This window comes from Pseudophryne corroboree, chromosome 5, assembly GCF_028390025.1.
Source record: "Pseudophryne corroboree isolate aPseCor3 chromosome 5, aPseCor3.hap2, whole genome shotgun sequence".
Taxonomy (NCBI): domain Eukaryota; kingdom Metazoa; phylum Chordata; class Amphibia; order Anura; family Myobatrachidae; genus Pseudophryne; species Pseudophryne corroboree.
Window position 1 is genome coordinate 10297875 of NC_086448.1, and position 20120 is coordinate 10317994.

Consider the following 20120-nt stretch of genomic DNA (forward strand, 5'->3'; position numbering starts at 1 on the left):
ACTATACTGGAAACTACTGAGGAGGAAAGAGATCTAGGAGTAACTATTTCCGGTGACATAAAGGATAAATATAGTATTAATGGCGCTACACTGGAAACTACTAAGGAGGAAAGGGATCTAGGAGTCACTATTTCAGGTGACATAAAGGATAAATATAGTAATAATGGCACTATACTGGGAACTACTGAGGAGTAAAGGGATCTATGAGTCACTGTTTCAGGTGACATAAAGGCTAAATATAGTATTAATGGCTCTATACTGGAAACTACTGAGGAGGAAAGGGATCTAGGAGTCACTATTTCAGGTGACATAAAGGATAAATATAGTATTAATGACACTAGACTGGAAACTACTGAGGAGGAAAGGGATTTAGGAGTCACTGTTTCAGGTGACATAAAGGATAAATATAGTATTAATGGCACTATACTGGAAACTACTGAGGAGGAAAGGGATCTAGAAGTCACTATTTCAGGTGACATAAAGGATAAATATAGTATTAATGGCACTATACTGGAAACTACTGAGGAGGAAAGGGATCTAGGAGTCACTTTTTCAGGTGACATAAAGGATAAATATAGTATTAATGGCTCTATACTGGAAACTACTGAGGAGGAAAGGGATCTAGGAGTCACTATTTCAGGTGATATAAAGGATAAATATACTATTAATGGCTCTATACTGGGGACTACTGAGGAGGAAAGGGATCTAGGAGTCACTATTTCAGGTGACATAAAGGATAAAATATAGTATTAATGGCACTATACTGGGAACTACTGAGGAGGAAAGGGATCTAGGAGTCACTATTTCAGGTGATATAAAGCATAAATATAGTATTAATGGCACTATACTGGAAACTACTGAGGAGGAAAAGGATCTAGGAGTCACTATTTCAGGTGACATAAAGGATAAATATGGTATTAATGGCACTATACTGGAAACTACTGAGGAGGAAAGGGATCTAGAAGTCACTATTTCAGGTGACATAAAGGATAAATATAGTATTAATGGCACTATACTGGGAACTACTGAGGAGGAAAGGGATCTAGGAGTCACTATTTCAGGTGATATAAAGGATAAATATACTATTAATGGCTCTATACTGGGGACTACTGAGGAGGAAAGGGATCTAGGAGTCACTATTTCAGGTGACATAAAGGATAAATATAGTGTTATTGGCACTATACTGGAAACTACTGAGGAGGAAAGGGATCTAGAAGTCACTATTTCAGGTGACATAAAGGATAAATATAGTATTAATGGCACTATACTGGGAACTACTGAGGAGGAAAGGGATCTAGGAGTCACTATTACAGGTGACATAAAGGATAAATATAGTGTTAATGGCACTATACTGGAAAATACTGAGGAGGAAAGGGATCTAGGAATCACTATTTCAGGTGACATAAAGGATAAATATAGTATTAATGGCACTATACTGGAAACTACTGAGGAGGAAAGGGATCTAGGAGTCACTATTTCAGGTGACATAAAGGATAAATATAGTATTAATGGCCCTGTACTGGAAACTACTGAGGACGAGAGGGATCTAGGAGTCACTATCTCAGGTGACATAAAGGATAAATATAGTATTAATGGCAGTATACTGGAAACTACTGAGGAGGAAAGGGATCAAGGAGTCACTATTTCAGGTGACATAAAGGATAAATATAGTATTAATGGCATTATACTGGAAACTACTGAGGAGGAAAGGGATCTAGGAGTCACTATTTCAGGTGACATAAAGGATAAATATAGTATTAATGGCCCTATACTGGAAACTACTGAGGAGGAAAGGGATCTAGGAGTCACTATTTCAGGTGACATAAAGGATAAATATAGTATTAATGGCCCTATACTGGAAACTACTGAGGACGAGAGGGATCTAGGAGTCACTAAATCAGGTGACATAAAGGATAAATATAGTATTAATGGCAGTATACTGGAAACTACTGAGGAGGAAAGGGATCAAGGAGTCACTATTTCAGGTGACATAAAGGATAAATATAGTATTAATGGCATTATACTGGAAACTACTGAGGAGGAAAGGGATCTAGGAGTCACTATTTCAGGTGACATAAAGGATAAATATAGTATTAATGGCCCTATACTGGAAACTACTGAGGCGGAAAGGGATCTAGGAGTCACTATCTCAGGTGACATAAAGGATAAATATAGTATTAATGGCAGTATACTGGAAACTACTGAGGAGGAAAGGGATCAAGGAGTCATTATTTCAGGTGACATAAAGGATAAATATAGTATTAATGGCATTATACTGGAAACTACTGAGGAGGAAAGGGATCTAGGAGTCACTATTTCAGGTGACATAAAGGATAAATATAGTATTAATGACACTAGACTGGAAACTACTGAGGAGGAAAGGGATTTAGGAGTCACTGTTTCAGGTGACATAAAGGATAAATATAGTATTAATGGCACTATACTGGAAACTACTGAGGAGGAAAGGGATCTAGAAGTCACTATTTCAGGTGACATAAAGGATAAATATAGTATTAATGGCACTATACTGGAAACTACTGAGGAGGAAAGGGATCTAGGAGTCACTTTTTCAGGTGACATAAAGGATAAATATAGTATTAATGGCTCTATACTGGAAACTACTGAGGAGGAAAGGGATCTAGGAGTCACTATTTCAGGTGATATAAAGGATAAATATACTATTAATGGCTCTATACTGGGGACTACTGAGGAGGAAAGGGATCTAGGAGTCACTATTTCAGGTGACATAAAGGATAAATATAGTATTAATGGCACTATACTGGAAACTACTGAGGAGGAAAGGGATCTAGAAGTCACTATTTCAGGTGACATAAAGGATAAATATAGTATTAATGGCACTATACTGGGAACTACTGAGGAGGAAAGGGATCTAGGAGTCACTATTTCAGGTGACATAAAGGATAAATATAGTATTAATGGCACTATACTGGAAACTACTGAGGACGAGAGGGATCTAGGAGTCACTAAATCAGGTGACATAAAGGATAAATATAGTATTAATGGCAGTATACTGGAAACTACTGAGGAGGAAAGGGATCAAGGAGTCACTATTTCAGGTGACATAAAGGATAAATATAGTATTAATGGCATTATACTGGAAACTACTGAGGAGGAAAGGGATCTAGGAGTCACTATTTCAGGTGACATAAAGGATAAATATAGTATTAATGGCCCTATACTGGAAACTACTGAGGAGGAAAGGGATCTAGGAGTCACTATCTCAGGTGACATAAAGGATAAATATAGTATTAATGGCAGTATACTGGAAACTACTGAGGAGGAAAGGGATCAAGGAGTCATTATTTCAGGTGACATAAAGGATAAATATAGTATTAATGGCATTATACTGGAAACTACTGAGGAGGAAAGGGATCTAGGAGTCACTATTTCAGGTGACATAAAGGATAAATATAGTATTAATGACACTAGACTGGAAACTACTGAGGAGGAAAGGGATTTAGGAGTCACTGTTTCAGGTGACATAAAGGATAAATATAGTATTAATGGCACTATACTGGAAACTACTGAGGAGGAAAGGGATCTAGAAGTCACTATTTCAGGTGACATAAAGGATAAATATAGTATTAATGGCACTATACTGGAAACTACTGAGGAGGAAAGGGATCTAGGAGTCACTTTTTCAGGTGACATAAAGGATAAATATAGTATTAATGGCTCTATACTGGAAACTACTGAGGAGGAAAGGGGTCTAGGAGTCACTATTTCAGGTGATATAAAGGATAAATATACTATTAATGGCTCTATACTGGGGACTACTGAGGAGGAAAGGGATCTAGGAGTCACTATTTCAGGTGACATAAAGGATAAATATAGTATTAATGGCACTATACTGGAAACTACTGAGGAGGAAAGGGATCTAGAAGTCACTATTTCAGGTGACATAAAGGATAAATATAGTATTAATGGAACTATACTGGGAACTACTGAGGAGGAAAGGGATCTAGGAGTCACTATTTCAGGTGACATAAAGGATAAATATAGTATTAATGGCACTATACTGGAAACTACTGAGGAGGAAAGGGATCTAGGAGTCACTATTTCAGGTGACATAAAGGATAAATATAGTATTAATGGCCCTGTACTGGAAATTACTGAGGACGAGAGGGATCTAGGAGTCACTATCTCAGGTGACATAAAGGATAAATATAGTATTAATGGCAGTATACTGGAAACTACTGAGGAGGAAAGGGATCAAGGAGTCATTATTTCAGGTGACATAAAGGATAAATATAGTATTAATGGCATTATACTGGAAACTACTGAGGAGGAAAGGGATCTAGGAGTCACTATTTCAGGTGACATAAAGGATAAATATAGTATTAATGGCCCTATACTGGAAACTACTGAGGAGGAAAGGGATCTAGGAGTCACTATTTCAGGTGACATAAAGGATAAATATAGTATTAATGGCCCTATACTGGAAACTACTGAGGACGAGAGGGATCTAGGAGTCACTATCTCAGGTGACATAAAGGATAAATATAGTATTAATGGCAGTATACTGGAAACTACTGAGGAGGAAAGGGATCAAGGAGTCACTATTTCAGGTGACATAAAGGATACATATAGTATTAATGGCATTATACTGGAAACTACTGAGGAGGAAAGGGATCTAGGAGTTACTATTTCAGGTGACATAAAGGATAAATATAGTATTAATGGCCCTATACTGGAAACTACTGAGGAGGAAAGGGATCTAGGAGTCACTATTTCAGGTGACATAAAGGCTAAAATATAGTATTAATGGCACTATACTGGGAACTAATGAGGAGGAAAGGGATCTAGGAGTCACTATTTCAGGTGAAATAAAGGATAAATATAGTATTAATGGCCCTATACTGGAAACTACTGAGGAGGAAACGATCTAGGAGTCACTATTTCAGGTGACATAAAGGATAAATATAGTATTAATGGCCCTATACTGGAAACTACTGAGGAGGAAAGGGATCTAGTAGTCACTATTTCATGTGACATAAAGGCTAAAATATAGTATTAATGGCACTATACTGGGAACTACTGAGGAGGAAAGGGATCTAGGAGTCACTATTTCAGGTGATATAAAGCATAAATATAGTATTAATGGCACTATACTGGAAACTACTGAGGAGGAAAAGGATCTAGGAGTCACTATTTCAGGTGACATAAAGGATAAATATGGTATTAATGGCACTATACTGGAAACTACTGAGGAGGAAAGGGATCTAGAAGTCACTATTTCAGGTGACATAAAGGATAAATATAGTATTAATGGCACTATACTGGGAACTACTGAGGAGGAAAGGGATCTAGGAGTCACTATTTCAGGTGACATAAAGGATAAATATAGTATTAATGGCTCTATACTGGAAACTACTGAGGAGGAAAGGGATCTAGGAGTCACTATTTCAGGTGATATAAAGGATAAATATACTATTAATGGCTCTATACTGGGGACTACTGAGGAGGAAAGGGATCTAGGAGTCACTATTTCAGGTGACATAAAGGATAAATATAGTGTTATTGGCACTATACTGGAAACTACTGAGGAGGAAAGGGATCTAGAAGTCACTATTTCAGGTGACATAAAGGATAAATATAGTATTAATGGCACTATACTGGGAACTACTGAGGAGGAAAGGGATCTAGGAGTCACTATTACAGGTGACATAAAGGATAAATATAGTGTTAATGGCACTATACTGGAAAATACTGAGGAGGAAAGGGATATAGGAATCACTATTTCAGGTGACATAAAGGATAAATATAGTATTAATGGCACTATACTGGAAACTACTGAGGAGGAAAGGGATCTAGGAGTCACTATTTCAGGTGACATAAAGGATAAATATAGTATTAATGGCCCTGTACTGGAAACTACTGAGGACGAGAGGGATCTAGGAGTCACTATCTCAGGTGACATAAAGGATAAATATAGTATTAATGGCAGTATACTGGAAACTACTGAGGAGGAAAGGGATCAAGGAGTCACTATTTCAGGTGACATAAAGGATAAATATAGTATTAATGGCATTATACTGGAAACTACTGAGGAGGAAAGGGATCTAGGAGTCACTATTTCAGGTGACATAAAGGATAAATATTGTATTAATGGCCCTATACTGGAAACTACTGAGGAGGAAAGGGATCTAGGAGTCACTATTTCAGGTGACATAAAGGATAAATATAGTATTAATGGCCCTATACTGGAAACTACTGAGGACGAGAGGGATCTAGGAGTCACTAAATCAGGTGACATAAAGGATAAATATAGTATTAATGGCAGTATACTGGAAACTACTGAGGAGGAAAGGGATCAAGGAGTCACTATTTCAGGTGACATAAAGGATAAATATAGTATTAATGGCATTATACTGGAAACTACTGAGGAGGAAAGGGATCTAGGAGTCACTATTTCAGGTGACATAAAGGATAAATATAGTATTAATGGCCCTATACTGGAAACTACTGAGGAGGAAAGCGATCTAGGAGTCACTATTTCAGGTGACATAAAGGCTAAAATATAGTATTAATGGCACTATACTGGGAACTAATGAGGAGGAAAGGGATCTAGGAGTCACTATTTCAGGTGACATAAAGGATAAATATAGTATTAATGGCCCTATACTGGAAAGTACTGAGGAGGAAACGATCTAGGAGTCACTATTTCAGGTGACATAAAGGATAAATATAGTATTAATGGCCCTATACTGGAAACTACTGAGGTCGAAAGGGATCTATGAGTCACTATTTCATGTGACATTAAGGCTAAAATATAGTATTAATGGCACTATACTGGGAACTACTGAGGAGGAAAGGGATCTAGGAGTCACTATTTCAGGTGATATAAAGCATAAATATAGTATTAATGGCACTATACTGGAAACTACTGAGGAGGAAAAGGATCTAGGAGTCACTATTTCAGGTGACATAAAGGATAATTATAGTATTAATGTCACTTTACTGGGAACTTCTGAGGAGGAAAGGGATCTAGGAGTCACTATCTCAGGTGACATAAAGGATAAATATAGTATTAATGGCACTATACTGGAAACTACTGAGGAGGAAAGGGATGTAGGAGTCACTATTTCAGGTGACATAAAGGATAAATATAGTATTAATGGCACTATACTGGAAACTACTGAGGAGGAGAGGGATCTAGGAGTCACTATCTCAGGTGACATAAAGGATAAATATAGTATTAATGGCAGTATACTGGAAACTACTGAGGAGGAAAGGGATCAAGGAGTCACTATTTCAGGTGACATAAAGGATAAATATAGTATTAAAGGCACTATACTGGAAACTACTGAGGAGGAAAGGGATCTAGGAGTCACTATTTCAGGTGACATAAAGGCTAAAATATAGTATTCATGGCACTATACTGGGAACTAATGAGGAGGAAAGGGATTTAGGAGTCACTATTTCAGGTGACATAAAGGATAAATATAGTATTAATGGCCCTATACTGGAAACTACTGAGGAGGAAACGATCTAGGAGTCACTATTTCAGGTGACATAAAGGATAAATATAGTATTAATGGCCCTATACTGGAAACTACTGAGGAGGAAAGCGATCTAGGAGTTACTATTTCAGGTGACATAAAGGCTAAAATATATTATTAATGGCACTATACTGGGAACTACTGAGGAGGAAAGGGATCTAGGAGTCACTGTTTCAGGTGACATAAAGGATAAATATAGTATTAATGGCACTATACTGGAAACTACTGAGGAGGAAAAGGATCTAGGTGTCACTATTTCAGGTGACATAAAGGATAAATATGGTATTAATGGCACTATACTGGGAACTACTAAGGAGGAAAGGGATCTAGGAGTCACTATTTCAGGTGACATAAAGGATAGTTATAGTATTAATGTCACCTTACTGGGAACTACTGAGGAGGAAAGGGATCTAGGAGTCCCTATCTCAGGTGACATAAAGGATAAATATAGTATTAATGGCACTATACTGGAAACTACTGAGGAGGAAAGGGATCTAGGAGTCACTATTTCAGGTGATATAAAGGATAAATATACTATTAATGGCTCTATACTGGGGACTACTGAGGAGGAAAGGGATCTAGGAGTCACTATTTCAGGTGACATAAAGGATAAATATAGTATTAATGGCACTATACTGGAAACTACTGAGAAGTAGAGGGATCTAGGAGTCACTATTTCAGGTGACATAAAGGATAAATATAGTATTAATGTCAGTATACTGGAAACTACTGAGAAGTAGAGGGATCTAGGAGTCACTTTTTCAGGTGACATAAAGGCTAAAATATAGTATTAATGGCACTATACTGGGAACTAATGAGGAGGAAAGGGATTTAGGAGTCACTATTTCAGGTGATATAAAGGATAAATATAGTATTAATGGCCCTATACTGGAAACTACTGAGGAGGAAACGATCTAGGAGTCACTATTTCAGGTGACATAAAGGATAAATATAGTATTAATGGCCCTATACTGGAAACTACTGAGGAGGAAAGCGATCTAGGAGTTACTATTTCAGGTGACATAAAGGCTAAAATATATTATTAATGGCACTATACTGGGAACTACTGAGGAGGAAAGGGATCTAGGAGTCACTGTTTCAGGTGACATAAAGGATAAATATAGTATTAATGGCACTATACTGGAAACTACTGAGGAGGAAAAGGATCTAGGTGTCACTATTTCAGGTGACATAAAGGATAAATATGGTATTAATGGCACTATACTGGGAACTACTAAGGAGGAAAGGGATCTAGGAGTCACTATTTCAGGTGACATAAAGGATAATTATAGTATTAATGTCACCTTACTGGGAACTACTGAGGATGAAAGGGATCTAGGAGTCACTATCTCAGGTGACATAAAGGATAAATATAGTATTAATGGCACTATACTGGAAACTACTGAGGAGGAAAGACATCCAGGAGTCACTATTTCAGGTGACATAAAGGATAAATATAGTATTAATGTCAGTATACTGGAAACTACTGAGAAGTAGAGGGATCTAGGAGTCACTATTTCAGGTGACATAAAGGATAAATATACTATTAATGGCGCTATACTGGAGACTACTGTGGAGGAAAGGGATCTAGGAGTCACTATCTCAGGTGACATAAAGGATAAATATTGTATTAATGGCGCTATACTGGGAACTACTGAGGAAGAAATGGATCTAGGAGTCTCTATTTCAGGTGACATAAAGGATAACTATAGTATTAATGGCACTGTACTGGAAACTACTGAGGAGGAAAGGGATCTAGGAGTCACTATTTCAGGTGACATAAAGGATAAATATAGTATTAATGGCACTATAATGGAAACTACTGAGGAGGAAAGGGATCTAGGAGTCACTATTTCAGGTGACATAAAGGATAAATATAGAATTAATGGCGCTATACTGGAAACTACTGAGGAGGAAAGGGATCTAGGGGTCGCTATTTCAGGTGATATAAAGGCTAAATATAGTATTAATGGCATTATACTGGAGACTACTGAGGAGGAAAGGGATCTAAGAGTCACTATTTCAGGTGACATAAAGGATAAATATAGTATTAATGGCGCTATACTGGAAACTACTGAGGAGGAAAGGGATCTAGGGGTCGCTATTTCATTTGACATAAAGGATAAATATAGTATTAATGGCACTATACTGGAAACTACTGAGGAGGAAAGGGATCTAGGAGTCACTATTTCAGGTGACATAAAGGATAAATATATTATTAATAGAGATGAGCGGGTTCGGTTTCTCGGAAACCGAACCCCCCCGAACTTCACCCTTTTTACACGGGTCCGAGGCAGGTTCGAACCTTCCCGCCTTGCTCGGGTAACCCGAGCGCGCCCGAACGTCATCATCCCGCTGTCGGATTCTCGCGAGATTCGGATTCTATATAAGCAGCCGCGCGTCGTCGCCATTTTCACTCATGCATTGGAGATGATAGGGAGAGGACGTGGCTGGCGTCCTCTCCGTTTATTGTTGAGCTTTATTGCTTAATTGTGGGGAGGACTGGGGAGTAGCTGTTAGGAGGAGTACAGTGCAGAGTTTTGCTGATAAGTGACCACCAGTTTTTATCCGTTCTCTGCCTGAAAAAAACGTTCCATACCATATCTGTGCTCAGTGTGCTGCATAATATATCTGTGCTCAGACTGCTTAATTGTGGGGACTGGGGAGCAGCTGTATTATATAGCAGGAGTACAGTGCAGAGTTTTGCTGACAGTGACCACCAGTATACGTTGTCTGCCTGAAAAACACTCCATATCTGTGCTCAGTGTGCTGCTTTATTGTGGGGACTGGGGACCACCAGTATAATATTATATAGGAGGAGTACAGTGCAGAGTTTTGCTGACACAGTGTCCACCAGTATACTATATATAGCAGTACGATACGGAAGGCCACTGCTGTGCCTACCTCTGTGTCGTCATTAAGTATACTATCCATCTACATTCTATACCTGTGGTGCATTTTAGTTTTGCAGTTTGCTGACACAGTGACCACCAGTATACTATATATAGCAGTACGGTAGGCCACTGCTGTACCTACCTCTGTGTCGTCATTCATTAAGTATACTATCCATCTACATTCTATACCTGTGGTGCATTTTAGTTTTGCAGTTTGCTGACACAGTGACCACCAGTATACTATATATAGCAGTACGGTAGGCCACTGCTGTACCTACCTCTGTGTCGTCATTCATTAAGTATACTATCCATCTACATTCTATACCTGTGGTGCATTTTAGTTTTTCAGTTTGCTGACACAGTGACCACCAGTATACTATATATAGCAGTACGGTAGGCCACTGCTGTACCTACCTCTGTGTCGTCATTCATTAAGTATACTATCCATCTACATTCTATACCTGTGGTGCATTTTAGTTTTGCAGTTTGCTGACACAGTGACCACCAGTATACTATATATAGCAGTACGGTAGGCCACTGCTGTACCTACCTCTGTGTCATCATTCATTAAGTATACTATCCATCTACATTCTATACCTGTGGTGCATTTTAGTTTTGCAGTTTGCTGACACAGTGACCACCAGTATACTATATATAGCAGTACGGTAGGCCACTGCTGTACCTACCTCTGTGTCGTCATTCATTAAGTATACTATCCATCTACATTCTATACCTGTGGTGCATTTTAGTTTTGCAGTTTGCTGACACAGTGACCACCAGTATACTACATATAGCAGTATGGTAGGCCACTGCTGTACCTACCTCTGTGTCGTCATCCATTAAGTATACTATCCATCTACATTCTATACCTGTGGTGCATTTTAGTTTTGCAGTTTGCTGACACAGTGACCACCAGTATACTATATATAGCAGTACGGTAGGCCACTGCTGTACCTACCTCTGTGTCATCATTCATTAAGTATACTATCCATCTACATTCTATACCTGTGGTGCATTTTAGTTTTGCAGTTTGCTGACACAGTGACCACCAGTAAACTATATATAGCAGTACGGTAGGCCACTGCTGTACCTACCTCTGTGTCGTCATCCATTAAGTATACTATCCATCTACATTCTATACCTGTGGTGCATTTTAGTTTTGCAGTTTGCTGACACAGTGACCACCAGTATACTATATATAGCAGTACGACAGGCCACTGCTGTACCTACCTCTGTGTCGTCAAGTATACTATCCATCCATACCTGTGGTGCATTTCAGTTGTGCGCAGTAAATATAGTAGTAGGCCATTGCTTTTGATACTGGCATATAATTCCACACATTAAAAAATGGAGAACAAAAATGTGGAGGTTAAAATAGGGAAAGATCAAGATCCACTTCCACCTCGTGCTGAAGCTGCTGCCACTAGTCATGGCCGAGACGATGAAATGCCATCAACGTCGTCTGCCAAGGCCGATGCCCAATGTCATAGTAGAGAGCATGTCAAATCCAAAAAACAAAAGTTCAGTAAAATGACCCAAAAATCAAAATTAAAAGCGTCTGAGGAGAAGCGTAAACTTGCCAATATGCCATTTACGACACGGAGTGGCAAGGAACGGCTGAGGCCCTGGCCTATGTTCATGGCTAGTGGTTCAGCTTCACATGAGGATGGAAGCACTCATCCTCTCGCTAGAAAAATGAAAAGACTTTAGCTGGCAAAAGCACAGCAAAGAACTGTGCGTTCTTCTAAATCACAAATCCCCAAGGAGAGTCCAATTGTGTCGGTTGCGATGCCTGACCTTCATAACACTGGACGGGAAGAGCTTGCGCCTTCCACCATTTGCACACCCCCTGCAAGTGCTGGAAGAAGCACCCGCAGTCCAGTTCCTGATAGTCAAATTGAAGATGTCACTGTTGAAGTACACCAGGATGAGGATATGGGTGTTGCTGGCGCTGGGGAGGAAATTGACAAGGAGGATTCTGATGGTGAGGTGGTTTGTTTAAGTCAGGCACCCGGGCAGACACCTGTTTTCCGTGGGACGAATATGGCCATTGACATGCCTGGTCAAAATACAAAAAAAATCACCTCTTCGGTGTGGAATTATTTCAACACAAATGCGGACAACAGGTGTCAAGCCGTGTGTTGCCTTTGTCAAGCTGTAATAAGTAGGGGTAAGGACGTTAACCACCTGGGAACATCCTCCCTTATACGTCACCTGCAGCGCATTCATCATAAGTCAGTGACAAGTTCAAAAACTTTGGGTGACTGCGGAAGCAGTCCACTGACCACTAAATCCCTTCCTCTTGTAACCAAGCTCCTGCAAACCACACCACCAACTCCCTCAGTGTCAATTTCCTCCTTACCCAGGAAAGCCAATAGTCCTGCAGGCCATGTCACTGGCAAGTCTGACGAGTCCTCTCCTGCCTGGGATTCCTCCGATGCATCCTTGAGTGTAACGCCTACTGCTGCTGGCGCTGCTGTTGTTGCTGCTGGGAGTCGATCGTCATCCCAGAGGGGAAGTCGGAAGACCACTTGTACTACTTCCAGTAAGCAATTGACTGTCCAACAGTCCTTTGAGAGGAAGATGAAATATCACTGCAGTCATCCTGCTGCAAAGCAGATAACTCAGGCCTTGGCAGCCTGGGTGGTGAGAAACGTGGTTCCGGAATCCATCGTTAATTCAGAGGCAACTATAGACTTGATTGAGGTACTGTGTCCCCGGTACCAAATACCATCTATTCTCTAGGCAGGCGATACCAAAAATGTACACAGACCTCAGAAAAAGACTCACCAGTGTCCTAAAAAATGCAGTTGTACCCAATGTCCACTTAACCACGGCCATGTGGACAAGTGGAGCAGGGCAGACTCAGGACTATATGACTGTGACAGCCCACTGGGTAGATGTATTGCCTCCCGCAGCAAGAACAGCAGCGGCGGCACCAGTAGCAGCATCTCGCAAACGCCAACTCGTTCCTAGGCAGGCTACGCTTTGTATCACCGCTTTCCATAAGAGGCACACAGCTGACAACCTCTTACGGGAACTGAGGAAGATCATCGCAGAATGGCTTACCCCAATTGGACTCTCCTGGGGATTTGTGACATCGGACAACGCCAGCAATATTGTGCGTGCATTACATCTGGGCAAATTCCAGCACGTCCAATGTTTTGCACATACATTGAATTTTGTGGTGCAGAATTATTTAAAAAACAACAGGGGCATGCAAGAGATGCTGTCGGTGGCCCGAAGAATTGCGGGCCACTTTCGGCATTCAGGCACCGCGTACAGAAGACTGGAGCACCACCAAACATTCCTGAACCTGCCCTGCCATCATCTGAAGCAAGAGGTGGTAACGAGGTGGAATTCAACCCTCTATATGCTTCAGAGGATGGAGGAGCAGCAAAAGGCCATTCAAGCCTATACATCTGCCCACAATATAGGCAAAGGAGGTGGAATGCACCTGACTCAAGCGCAGTGGAGAATGATTTCAACGTTGTGCAAGGTTCTGCAACCCTTTGAACTTGCCACACGTGAAGTCAGTTCAGACACTGCCAGCCTGAGTCAGGTCATTCCCCTCATCAGGCTTTTGCAGAAGAAGCTGGAGACATTGAGGGAGGAGCTAAAACAGAGCAATTCCTGTAGGCATGTGGGACTTGTGGATGGAGCCCTTAATTCGCTTAACCAGGATTCACGGGTGGTCAATCTGTTGAAATCAGAGCACTACATTTTGGCCACCGTGCTCGATCCTAGATTTAAAACCTACGTTGTATCTCTCTTTCCGGCAGACACAAGTCTGCAGAGGTTCAAAGACCTGCTGGTGAGAAAATTGTCAAGTCAAGCGGAACGTGACCAGTCAACAGCTCCTCCTTCACATTCTCCCGCAACTGGGGGTGCGAGGAAAAGGCTCAGAATTCCGAGCCCACCCGCTGGCGGTGATGCAGGGCAGTCTGGAGCGAGTGCTGACATCTGGTCCGGACTGAAGGACCTGCCAACGATTACTGACATGTCGTCTACTGTCACTGCATATGATTCTCTCACCATTGAAAGAATGGTGGAGGATTATATGAGTGACCGCATTTAAGTAGGCACGTCAGACAGTCCGTACGTATACTGGCAGGAAAAGAGGCAATTTGGAGGCCCTTGCACAAACTGGCTTTATTCTACCTAAGTTGCCCTCCCTCCAGTGTGTACTCCGAAAGAGTGTTTAGTGCAGCCGCTCACCTTGTCAGCAATCGGCGTACGAGGTTACTTCCAGAAAATGTGGAGAAGATGATGTTCATCAAAATGAATTATAATCAATTCCTCCGTGGAGACATTCACCAGCAGCAATTGCCTCCAGAAAGTACACGGGGACCTGAGATGGTGGATTCCAGTGGGGACGAATGAATAATCTGTGAGGAGGGGGATGTACACAGTGAAAGGGGTGAGGAATCGGAGGATGATGATGAGGTGGACATCTTGCCTCTGTAGAGCCAGTTTGTGCAAGGAGAGATTGATTGCTTCTTTTTTGGTGGGGGCCCAAACCAACCAGTCATTTCAGTCACAGTCGTGTGGCAGACCCTGTCGCTGAAATGATGGGTTCGTTAAAGTGTGCATGTCCTGTTTATACAACATAAGGGTGGGTGGGAGGGCCCAAGGACAATTCCATCTTGCACCTCTTTTTTCTTTCATTTTTCTTTGCATCATGTGCTGTTTGGGGACAATTTTTTTGAAGTGCCATCCTGCCTGACACTGCAGTGCCACTCCTAGATGGGCCAGGTGTTTGTGTCGGCCACTTGTGTCGCTTAGCTTAGCCATCCAGCGACCTTGGTGCGCCTTTTTTTTTCTTTGCATCATGTGCTGTTTGGGGACAATTTTTTGGAAGTGCCATCCTGCCTGACACTGCAGTGCCACTCCTAGATGGGCCAGGTGTTTGTGTCGGCCACTTGTGTCGCTTAGCTTAGTCACACAGCGACCTTGGTGCGCCTCTTTTTTTCTTTGCATCATGTGCTGTTTGGGGACAATTTTTTGGAAGTGCCATCCTGCCTGACACTGCAGTGCCACTCCTAGATGGGCCAGGTGTTTGTGTCGGCCACTTGTGTCGCTTAGCTTAGCCATTCAGCGACCTCGGTGCAAATTGTAGGACTAAAAATAATATTGTGAGGTGTGAGGTGTTCAGAATAGACTGGAAATGAGTGGAAATTATGGTAATTGAGGTTAATAATACTATGGGATCAAAATGACCCCCAAATTCTATTATTTAAGCTGTTTTTTAGTTTTTTTAAAAAAAAACACCCGAATCCAGAACACACCCGAATCCGACAAAAAAATTTCGGTGAGGTTTTGCCAAAACGCGTCCGAATCCAAAACACGGCCGCGGAACCGAATCCAAAACCAAAACACAAAACCCGAAAAGTGTCCGGTGCACATCACTAATTATTAATGGCCTTATACTGGAAACTACTGAGGAGGAAAGGGATCTAGGAGTCACTATTTCAGGTGACATAAAGGATAAATATAGAATTAATGGCGCTATACTGGAAACTAGTGAGGAGGAAAGGGATCTAGGAGTCACTATTTCATGTGACATAAAGGACACATAAAGTATTAATGGCACTATACTGGGAACTACTGAGGAGGAAAGGGATCTAGGAGTCACTATTTCAGGTGACATAAAGGATAAATATAGTATTAATGGCACTATACTGGGGACTACTGAGGAGGAAAGGGATCTAGGAGTCACTATTTCAGGTGACATAAAGGATAAATATAATATTAATGGCCCTATACTGGAACTACTAAAGAGGAGAGGGATCTAGGAGTCACTACTTCAGGTGACATAAAGGATAAATATAGTATTAATGGCACTATACTGGAAACTACTGAGGAGGAAAGGGATCTAGGAGTCACTTTTTCATGTGACATAAAGGATAAATATAGTATTAATGGCACTATACTGGAAACTACTGTCGATATTATCTTAAACCATAAAGCTATACATCAAGATACACTTTTACAGTGGAGCCGCTATGGCCGCTAGACGGAATACACGCGCTACGCACTTTGGGGGTCATTCCGAGTTGTTCGCTCGCATGCTGCTTTTAGCAGCTTTGCACACGCTAAGCCGCCACCTACTGGGTGTGAATCTTAGCTTATCAAAATTGCGAACGAAAGATTAGCAGAATTGCGAATAGACACTTCTTAGCAGTTTCTGAGTAGCTCCAGACTTACTCGGCATCTGCGATCAGTTCAGTGCTTGTTGTTCCTGGTTTGACGTCACAAACACACCCAGCGTTCGCCCAGACACTCCTCCGTTTCTCCAGCCACTCCCGTGTTTTTCCCAGAAACGGTAGCGTTTTTTCGCACACAACCATAAAACGGCCTGTTTCCGCCCAGAAACACCCACTGCCTGTCAATCACACTCCGATCACCAGAACGAAGAAAAAACCTCGTAATGCCGTGAGTAAAATTCCTAACTGCATAGCAAATTTACTTGGCGCAGTCGCACTGCGGACATTGCGCATGCGCATTAGCGACTAATCGCTCCGATGCGAGATAAAAATACAGAGCGAACAACTCGGAATGACCCCCCCTTGTATGCTATTTGCGTACAGAGTCCCGTACGTGGTACGTACTTGGCGTACACACGCCGCGCTGAGTGTACAGAGTACGCACAGCGCGCGCACACACAGTTGATAAACTTTAAACCTTGTTAGTGATACAATGCAATGATATGATTACACTTTAAACCTTTAGCAGCAAAGTACTGCAACGATGTTATACCTTAAACCCTAAGTAGCGCTGACGGTATAAAGTACCCACAGTGCGTACACCTTATCAATACTTATAAACCTTATACAGTTAAATACGCTTTAACCCCTAGCAAGAAAGTGAGGACACAACACCGATATGTAATTGAACCATAGGGTTCTAAGGCCACAGTGGATTATTTCAAAAGGTAAAACAGTACAAATTATACACTACATGCTAATAAGATAAATCTAAAACAGAATAATGGCTACAGAAAATGTACATATGTGAGAATGTTCGCAAGCACAACCTGGACCAGTCCTCCGCTCATCAGGTAGAGAGCGTTCAGAGTCTTCTGACCGGCCAGGCAACAACGGGCTTTTTATACACAACTTACGTACACAACACAATGGTCACTGTAATCTCATTGTCCATTGGACACAGAGATGTGTCTTTACATTACAGGAGAGGTCATAGGTTGATTTGAAAAGGTGGGCGATGTCTTTCTCAACTGCTCTTGGGGGTGGTATCCTCTGGATTCCCGCCGCATACATAATATACAGTAAATACAGTTCATATCTATATTCTACTTCTGCACATAACTATACGCTGGAACATGCGATCTTTCTCTAACCAACACCACAATGTTACCCTTAAAATACCCTACAGTTGGATACTAGACATCACCTTCTAACCTTTACTGACCCTTCCTATCATGCAAAGGCGAATCCCTTGATACTCGCTGATGTGGTGCATGGGAGCTTTATCTAAAATGTACACTATTTGGGTTAAATATGTAATGTTCTAATAACCCTCTATGCGCTCACACACTCCGCCGTAAATACCCATACCACGCGCAGGAACGCGGGAGCGATCATACGCAAATTGCGGATATGTGCACGCACGGCGAAGTAAGTGTACGCGCAGCGGGCATGTGCATGGGGTTAGTACATGGTGTATGCATTACAATATTTTTCGACTTTGACAGTCCACCCTTTGGCAGTCAACAATAACTGCCACTATCTAAACCAGGGGTGGGCAATTATTTCAGCTGGGGGGCCGCTTAACACTTCGAGCGAATATTCGAGGGCCACACACAAAATACTCAAAAAGAGATCCCTTTTTACACATTACGGCAGACAGCGTGCCCTTTTTACACATTACGGCAGACAGCGTCCCCCTTTTTACACATTACGGCAGACTGCGTCCCCCTTTTTACACATTATGGCAGACAGCGTGCCCTTTTAACACATTACGACAGACAGCGTCCCCTTTTTACACATTACAGCAGACATCGCCCCCGTTTTTACACATTACGGCAGACAGCGCCCCCGTTTTTACACATTAAGGCAGACAGTCCCTACCCCCATTCCCCCCCTCCCCTAATCCCATATTGCAGTTTTTAACTCCCCTCCCTCCCCACCCCTAAACCTATATGGCAGCTTAAGCAGTGATCCAGGGGCTGGCTGGACAGGGGGTTTACCTGTTTGTCACAGTGGCAGACGATCCCCGCTGTCCGATGAGTCACTGCTGATGTGGCCTCTCCTGCTCCCGCTCGCTGCCCGCCGCTTCCTCTCCTCACTGGCCGCCGCTTCTCGGCCGCCGCTCCTGCTCACTGCAGTGCCCACCCCCCGTGCTGCCCAGCGCATGATAACAGAGGAAATCCCGGTCAGCTGACCCTGTGACGTGACCGGGATTTCCTAAGCGGCGCCGCGTCTGAGAGCAGTGCAATGACAAGCGGCATGTCGGGCCGCTTGTCATTGCACTCTGGAAGGGCACAGCGGGCCAGGCAGGATCGGTCCGCGGGCCGCATCTGGCCCGCGGGCCGCCTGTTGCCCACCCCTAATCTAAACATTAAACAGAAAAATATACTATACAATATCTACAGATGATTGGATAAGAATATACAATACATTATCCACAGATGATTGGATGGTAGGAGGAGAGGTGTAGGTGGGAAATGTATGACCTAGTGGGATAGCAAAAGCATGTATGTATGAAATCCATGTCTGAGGGGTATGTATTATCATGCCGTTTATGTTCTAGATAAGCTTTGAGGTATTGCGAAGTATACATTAAATCCTTCTTATCCCGTATAAAGGGTCTGTAAGTGGGCCAACAAACACTACCGAGCTCTTTTCGGCTTCTTGTTCCAACAAATGGGGTGCACATTTAGTTGATGATACATGGAGGGGGATCATATGTGAATGCTAATATATAGATATCACCTGTCGACTATGTGTGTCACTACCTGAAGGTTGTAGAGATGAAGATAAGAAACATATCAAAAACACATTCACATAACATTTGCGTAATCATTCTTGGGTGTTGATTGAAGTCTTCTCCGGATGGGTGTATTTTTGCTGAGGGTGGTCGATCGAAGTCTTTTCCGGATGGGTGTATTTTTGCTGAGGGAAAACAAAGGAGAAACGGGTGAAAGAAACGGGCCTTGGAATTCATTTGCAATCCTTATCACAACATCGTTTCTATAGATGGATCATAAATTAAATCTGCTGCTGTACCAATGCCCCCGCTCCTTAAACTCATCAATTTTGTACTGCGCTTGCGCCGCGTTAAAATTCGAACACACCTAAATATCAAGCCAATAATTATGACGACTCCCAGGATACAAAGGAGAAACTTTCCTACACTCATGATAACATTTTTGAGCCCATTCTCCTAAACCTGAGAACCGATTGCGTGGGTTCAACCATGAGACCCAGCCGGTCAGTTCATTACTCACAGCAGTCAGGGTAAGGTTGTGTCTCCTTCGGAACTCCCACTTCAACTGCAAGATATCGTCCATCTTTTGATCAATGACCTCGGTTGGGTCATCAGTGCTGTTTGTAATATACGTGCAGCACTTCACACCATACTGAGTTGCCAAAGTGACACAATACCCGCCTGTCACCGCTGTGATATAATTGAGGACCATCCTGTGCTGGATCAATTCCGTTTTGTAAGCTTGCAACTCCCT